This window comes from Lemur catta, chromosome 25, assembly GCF_020740605.2.
Source record: "Lemur catta isolate mLemCat1 chromosome 25, mLemCat1.pri, whole genome shotgun sequence".
Lineage (NCBI taxonomy): Eukaryota > Metazoa > Chordata > Mammalia > Primates > Lemuridae > Lemur > Lemur catta.
The window spans coordinates 1,624,695-1,633,234 of NC_059152.1; positions in this window are offsets into that span (position 1 = coordinate 1,624,695).

Sequence of the window (8,540 nt, forward strand, 5' to 3'; positions counted from 1 at the left end):
GTGGCTGTTTATTCCTGACTTTTTCTCGTGGATTCCCTCAAACACCGGTGCTGGATGCCCTGGGCAACAGCTTCCCTGGCGTGGAATTGCTCTGCAGACCTCCGGTTGCCACCACCCGCTCGGTCCCGGGCTTTCCAGTGTCTGCTCCACACGGTCACTCCCCAGCGAGGTCCCTTTGACTTCCAGGTGGTTTCCCTGGCAGGATATAAGTGGCTCCAGGCTGGTTTTGTCTCTCCCTCCCACTGGTCCTTGAACCCTTTCCACTGCGGGTGTCTGGACACAATCTCCTCTCCGCTGTTGACCTTTCCCAGGTGTGAGTCTGAGGTGTCCCTGGGTGACAGCGAGCGCGTCTCAGGCTCTCTGAGTGGCCTTGGTGAAGGCTCCTCCCCCAAGCAGGCTTGAAGGGAGAGGGAGGCACCCCCTCCCCTCCCCTCTTTGAAGGAATCTCAGAACAGCGCTTTCCCCAAGAAAACCTCCACAAAATCATCTCTCTTTCTCTACTCCCTTGAGGCAGAATTGAGGGATCCAAGAGTCCTTAACCAGTTCTTAATGGTCTACCTTGGGGATTTCTTTAGTGGGATATGTTCATACTCACTTTGGTGTCTGGAACCTTCCCCATCATAGTGCCTCCTCCCTATTCAGTTCTTACCACAACCATCTGCGGAAAGTACTATTTCATTATCTCCATTTTATAGGTAAGGAAAAAAGACTTAGACAAGTTAAGTGACTCGTTCATGGTCTCACTGCTAAGAGGCAGAGCTAGGATGAGAACCCAATGTGATGACTTCAAACAACCTTTTGAGCTGGTCACAGATCTGTGGGGCCACCTTTTGGGCTGGGCTCAGCTGGACGGTTCTTCTGCTGGTCTCGCGTGGAGTCACCCAACACGGCTGTAGTTATCAGACGGCTGGATCGGGGCTGGTGATATAAGACAGCCTCGCTCACATGTCTGATTATTGGTGCGGCTCTCAGCTGGACCTTTCTCCATGTGTTCTCCTAACATGGTGGTCTCAGGGTTCCAAGAGAACTAGAGCAAAGTCTGCAAACCTCTTGACGTCTAGGCTTGTAAGTTACAAAGTGTCATTTTTGCCACATTCTATTGGTCAAAGCAGGTTACAGGCCTGCCCAGATTGAAGGGATGGGAACAACGGTGTACCAAGGGGGGATAGGCTGTCTGTAGGAGCACAACCCCGGGTGCAGGTCATAAGAGGGCACATTTTCTGTACAGAATTGAAAAGCAATGATAGAATTAATTAGAAGTTGTTCTGCTTTTTATTGTTACTGTGTGCTGGCAATTGTAAACAATGTGTTGAAATACTCTGCCCCCACTGGAGCAAGCTGCTCTCACCACTCCTTCCCCCAGTCAGTGCTTAGTGGGGAAAGAGACCTCCCCTCTTGATGGAAGTGGTGACAAAGTCACACTGCAAAGGGGCACGTGCACTGGATTGGAAAGAATCATTACAGCTCACGTTGTAAGCAGGCACGGGGGTGAGATGCAGGGAGGGAGACTGGGAAGTGAGGACGCCTTTTCCCACTTCACATTTTCATCGAGACCCGGCGCTGCAACTTCTCAAAGATGGCAGTATCGTTTTCAGCTTTTAAACGACAGTTAATTATATTGCTGTGAAGTAGTAAAATAATTAATAAATGTTAACATTTGCATGTCGTTTTAATTAAGAAATAAATGTCTTTGAGTGAAAAAGTGCCTGCCAGCTTACCCATTAATTATCAGAGTACTAAAAGCACCCTTTACAAGGTGGCACCTAAAGTACCTTGGTAAAATTAGTCATCAATCATCTTTTGCCAACGTGAGTCACTGTGCCGTCTTTCCTTGCCATTCAAACTGCCAGCCAGGTGAAGAGAGGGGAGCCTTCACCTGCTAGAAGTACAGGCTGAGCTGTATCACTCTCTCTGTACAGTTGGGGTGCCAGGCAGACAGTTTTGCTACAGAGGCTGTTTCTATTAATAATACCTTTTATTTCCTACTTGTTTTGCTTAAAAATAAAGATGAAAACACTTTATCATGTGATGAAATTACATTATTAGCTTATTTGTGATTGGTCTTCTATTTCTCATGTTTTGCTAGGGTTTTTGCATAATTCCCTGTTAGACCACTTAGATGTAAGCTCTTAGGGGCAGGAGCTAGGTCTGTCTGTATTGTTTCTTTTTTTTTTCCTCCCTTTCTTCCTTCCTTCTTTCTTTCCTTCCTTCCTTCCTTCCTCCCTTCCTTCCCCCCCCTTTTAAAAAGTTGTGAAACATAATACAATTAAGAATAATGCATAAAATATAATAGGAAGGTTTTTAAGATTATTATAAAGCAAATACTCAGGTCTAAAATAGACTATAGCCAGCAGCCCAGAAGCCCCTGCGTACCCCTTCCCAGTGATACCCCTTAACTCTCCCTAAAGGTAACCACTGTCCTGATTTTCATGGTTATCAGGTACTTGCGTTTTCCCGCCATAGTTTTACCACTTAAGTATGAATCCCTAAACATGATATTTTAGTTTTATCTGTTTTGAACTTTATATAATCATAGACTATGTGTCACTCACCATTGCATTTGTGAAATTCACCCACATTTTTATTTATTTTATTTTTTTATTTATTATTGTTTTTTTGAGACAGAGTCTTGCTCTGTTGCCAGGGCTAGAGTGCCATGGCGTCAGCCTAGCTCACAGCAACCTCAAACTCCTGGGCCCAAGCAATCCTCCTGCTGCAGCCTCTTAAGTAGCTGGGACTACAGGTGTGTGCCACCACTCCTGGCTAATTTTTTCTATTTTTAGTTATCCGGCTAATTTCTTTCTGTTTTTAGTAGAGATGGGGGTCTCGCTCTTGCTCAGGCTGGTCTCGAACTCCTGACCTCGAGCGATCCTCCTGCCTTGGCCTCCCAGAGTGCTAGGATTACAGGCATGAGCCACCATGCCCGCCCCCCAGATTATTCATTATTGATGTTTCAGGTGCTAATTAAGGGTTTTTTTAATGGGAAAAAATTAATAACAACATTAACTTACTTTTGTATTGGGCAGTTGACTGGGTACACATCATCTCATTTTGAGTAGAGGAGAAGGAAACAATTAAGGGAGGTCCCACGTGTCTTTCCTTTCCTGGGTCTTTGCTGCCAGCCCTTCTACTCTCCAGACTCGTCTTCACTTGTCTCCAAGGGTTGAAGATTCAGCTGAAGAAATCAGCCAGGTCAGGCCACCTCCAGTCAAGGTCAAAGGTTGAGGTAGGGTTAGCTGATACGTGGTGGGAGGGATCTTAAGGCCACGCGACAGCTGGCAGTTGGGGTTGGGGGAGGAGGGTCTGAGACATACACTGGTTTGTCTGTGGGTCGCACATTCCACGGTACTTAGGGATGGTGACCACACATGGGGGGGAAGTGTTGGTTTTTCAGGGGTCACAGATAGCTTGTATCACTGTCACAGAAGGGGAGAAGGGACAATGGAAAGTGGAGTGATGTAGAGAAGGAAAGAGCATTATGGGTGGGTTGGCAGAAGGACAATAATGCATGGAAATACTTTAGATGGGGCACCGTGTGTGTGTGTGTGTGTGTGTGTGTGTGTGTGTGTGTGTGTTCTGGCCTCGGGAGGGTAAGAAAAAAGAATTTGTGGGAGGGAAGAGAAGAGTAAAAGAGACGTTGGAATCAGAAAGATTCCAGAGGACACTTGGATCCTTGCGATTGTCCGCCATTGCCAGGGGCTCCGCCAGCGCGTGAGGTGCCCCCTGTGGCCGGGAGGCGCCACTGCGGTCCGGCTGTTTCTGGGGACAGGGAGCCGGACTGTGAGGTCCCTTCCGTCCCATGCTTGGACGACAGGTATTTATTGCAAGGAGCCAGATGGTTCCAAGGAGTTTCTAATCTTACACTGTCGGGCACCAGGTTTCAAACTAAATTTGGGCTCTGCCTTCCAGCTTTGCTGTTGGCCCTGGATTGAGAATAGCCTCTCGTGTCACCAGCCATCTGGTCCCTCCGGATCTCTGCTGCTGAGTGACATCTCCGAGTGTCTTCCCACAGAGAGGACAGAATCTTAGACAAAATAAAATCCATGGGGTGAATGTATGTTTTTCTAACAGGGGATTCCCAGGTGGGACCCTGGGGAGGAACGGGTCCCCATGTTGGCAGGTGACGTGAGTCATACTTAAGTCTTTAACTTTTTTTGCTACGTGTTCAGAGCAACTTTTCTAGTAATAATCCCTGAAAGTCGATTCTTTCCAAGACGATTGATTCGGAGGAGCAGGCTCCCGTGAGCAGTCCCATGTCGAGACGTGCCCTAGAGGGGACAGTCCACGCTTGTGCTTCTACATCTTTGATTTCTTGGAATTTCCTTTTCTAAATAAGCAGGTTCTGGTGCCAATTATCCATCCTCTAGTGTCAATGAATGTCTATAAATGCCTGCTACGTGCTGGGCACTGGCAGCTCAGCGTGGTAGAAGAAACAGTTACTACCAGTTTGGAATACATCTCTGGCTTTCTAAAATGACAAAAATAGAGAACGGTTTAGCTTTCACCATGACATTCGTGTTTGGAGGAAAATAATCCATTATTATTTCCAGCAGGACTGTCTCTGGGTAGAAGGTTAAGGCCACCACCAGGGCTCGTGGAGGCCGCCGGACAAATCACACTACAAACTTCCTTTGCTTCCCACTCTCAACCCCTCCCCCTGATAATCCGGAATGTTCTTCAGGTGAAAATCAGCATCGAGGGCTACCTCGTGGAGGATGAGAAGTCGCACGGTGGATCCCCATGACCAGAAGGGCTGAGTGGAGTTGGACGGGGCATCGCCACCGGTGTGCGTGGGCGGAGTCTGGGTGCACAGGCTGGGGCGTAGGTGTGAGCCTCGGACCCCTCCTTCTAAGCACCAGATGGCAGGGCCACCTCTCTGCACCCTGCCAGCTGCCGGGTCCGCGTGCCGGGGTGGGATTGCCCTGTTCTGCCTTCCAGCAGGGTGGCTCTGTCTGCCGGAAGGAATAATTATGACTGAAGCAAATGTGAAACGGTACCTGGGCAGATACAGCTCACCTGGCTCCCGACGGGTCTCTGGCTGGGAGAGCCTGGGCGGCTGTGGTGGGAGGGGGGATGGGCTGGGACTAAACCAGTGCTGGGCGGACGTCACCCGTCCGGCTCACATTACATGTGACCCTAAGGCTGTGTGGGAGCAGATTTGGAAATAAAAAATGTCCAATCGCTTCAATTCATCAGAGGTTTTCTGAATAACGGGCAGGCAGTAAAACCGGTCCCCATTCCCCCAAACAGATTTTGCAACGCTTGGCGTCTGCTCTCGATGTACAGTGGAGGCGTTTCTGGGATTAGTGGATCTGAGTGTGTGTATGTGTCTCGCTCTGATGTGCTGCTTCTTGCAGAAAGTCTTACAATTGTGGTTTCAGGTTTTATGGTCCGACTGGTCTACTCAGTCGCTGTCCTGCCACAGCCGCACCTCCTGCCTGTGTTGAATTCGCAAGTGGAGAGCGCAAAGCACTGGGGAAAGACAGGGGAGGGGTATGCATCATCAGTTCTGTGAATAAGGTCTGAGGCTGGATGTTTCCTGGGTTGGTCCCATGGGCCTTAAACCATGGAGAGCGTGAACCCGGCTCTGCCCTTCTTGCATGCTCTGCTCCAGCCTTCCGGTCCCCTTGTGCTCCTCGTGTGCCCGGTGCTTGCTCCCCGAGGCGCCCCCCGCCATTCTCCAGCGTGGGGCTTTCTCCCTGCTTCATACTCCCCTGCCTCAGTGCCCTGTGTCAGGCCAGCTCTGGCTCCTCTGCAGAGTCTCAGGTTCACTGTTGCTTCCCCACCTGTGAGGACTTTTTCTGAGCCCCTGAGCCTGGTGCCGTGAGCTCCTTTGACAGCCCTGCTGCATCTGCCACGCTGTGCATGGCCAGTCCGCTTCTGCCACAACCGTGCATGGCCTTCTGCTTCTGCCACAATGGTGCATGGCCAGTCTGCTTCTCCCACAACCATGCACAGCCAGTCTGCTCCTGCCACACCGTGGATGGCCAGTCTGCTCCTGCCACACTGTGCATGGCCTTCTGGTTCCACTGCCAGCCCCCACTTGTTTTAATTAACTTAGAAATTCCATTGTTTGTCTCTATATCCTACCTGGATGCCACTTCTCTGAAGTCTGTTTGGGTGAAATAATAACATCTTCTATGTTAGTTTGTTTCAAGCTGCTTCATGATTAGGGAGCAAAGCAAAGCTATGGAGAGAAGCCCAACGCCAGAGCCTTTGTTACTAGAATGTCAATGTCACCTGCAACTGTCTTTGGTTCAGGGCCCTTTTGTGTGACAGATGTTTTCAACCTGATGTAGGGATTTATAACATTGGGAATCATTATCTCTACTCCTAGTCTGCCTTTTATAGAACATGGAATGAAGCAAAACACCAAACGAGACGGAGCGAGCTGCTTTGCAGGCACCCTCTCTGCCTTCACTTGTATTTTTCCAGCATGGGGCTGTGGCTTCTCTTATCATGGTTTCACAGAAGGATAATTTTCTAATCAAAAAGAGAACCACAGAGGTAAAAATCAAGGTGGGGGAAAGGATGAGGCACCTCTGGATGCCTATTTTTAGTGAAATTAGGCATACACGACCTGGATGGAATATTGTAAATAAGATTGAGAACCAGGACTAGGGGAGCCTCGTTAGTCCTTGACTTTGAACAGACCTGGGCTGGATTCTGTGGCATTCTTCAGTCTACCAGCAATTACTGGAGTTGCAAGGAAACCTCTATTTAGTTTTGCTCCTATTTGTTTTAAAATATTTTCAGTGAAACAAGAATTAGAAGAAGAATGGGCAACTAGTATATGCCAGCCACCACACTGTGTGTTTTACTTAGTCATCATCTCATTTAATTGTTTTGATTAGTTATTGAATGGCTACAAAAAAATATTCATAAAAAGTATGTGATGTGCAAAGAATTATAATGGAGAGAGCACTTGTGTTCAGCGTTACCTCTGGTCCCTTGAATGCTTCTGGAGTCCACCTTCCGCCCTCCTCAGATGGAGTCAGTCTCCTGAACTGTGTTTATTGTTCATTTCCTTTCTAAAATATCTTTTTTACCTTTTGCTATATTCCAAAACAAGATGTTGTCTAGTTTTGCATATTTTTGGACTTTATACCAACGGAGTCCTACTGAATTTTCTGCAAATTGCATTCTTCATTTAAATATTTTGTCTCGAGATTCATCTGTGTTGTTGCTTATCACTGTAATTAATCCCTTTTCACTTTTATATAGTGTCACACAGTAAGAATATACCACAGCGTATTTATTCATTCTGATTTAGATGGATATTTGGATTGTTTCCAGTTTTTAAAATGGCTACAGACAGGACTTCTTTTTTTTTTTTTTTTGTGACAGGGTCTCACTCTGTCGCCCAAGCTACAGATTATAGGCGCGAGCCACTGCGCCTGGCTGTCGAGGTATTTCTTGATTTTGAACAGACTGGATTTAAGTCTTGTTTGAGGACTAGAAAAAAAGAAATAAGTGGTTCTATCACAAACCCTTTATGCCAAAGCAGACGTTTCATTAAAAGAGAAAAAATGCTGATGTAAATCCTTCCTTTTGGGGAAGCCGATCCTTTCTGTCCTGGAACAAAGACTGGTAAAAATATTCACATTCGCAGGATGGCGAAGCTTGGATTTGATGAACAAGTGTATTTATCATTTGAGATATATATATTTTTGGTTACACGACTCAGCGTTTTGATTTGCATTAACCATTTTGGAGAAATGAAGCATTTCTTGGTTGTGAAGTGATTTGTTTCTTTGGGATATTTCTAGTTTTTGCCTAGTTGACAGTGTAATTCCCCTGCCTTAGCGTACGATAAGAACGTGGTAATCTCTGAAATGCCCTCATGGGTTGGCCCTAGCATGAAGTCTGTGAGGACAGGACCCAGGGATATATTTAGGAAGGGGAATGACACAGCTACACCCGCTGACATCAGCCTCAAAAGAAGGGCCCCAGCCCCAGACATGCTGGTTTCCCCAGTAGTCTGTTAGAGACCAATAAAGCACGAATCCGCGTGCAAAAGCTCTTGAAGCACATTCTCTTTTCAATCTGTGTCACTCCTCTCCGTTCCCTTCCCACTGAAATCCCACCTCTGCGGCACGTCCCGAAAGTCCCTCAGTGTTTGCTGCGTCTCACCTTCCAGTTGTGTCCCCCTCCGCCCGGCCGTCACGCGGGACCTTGTGCCGTTCCTGAGACCACACTCTCATTCGTGCCTCCGTGCGTGACTTTGCACATCTCCCCTTCGCCCATCCTGCCTTTCCTGCCCGATTCCCCAGATCAAAATCCTACTCGCTTACTTTTCAAGGCCGGACACACTGTCCCCTCTACCACGAAGCCTTCCAGACCCCACACGCATGCAGCACGTACATGATGAGCGTCTAGCACGTGCCAGGCGTGATGCTGACGTGGTGACTACAGACGGGCAGGACACAGTCCCCTGGGGGACCACGTAGGTGCTTCCGTTGCCCACGTAATACACGTGCCAGGGAGTATACAGCGTGTCAAGGGGAGGCCAAGACAGCCTACGGCAAAAGGTCGTGGTT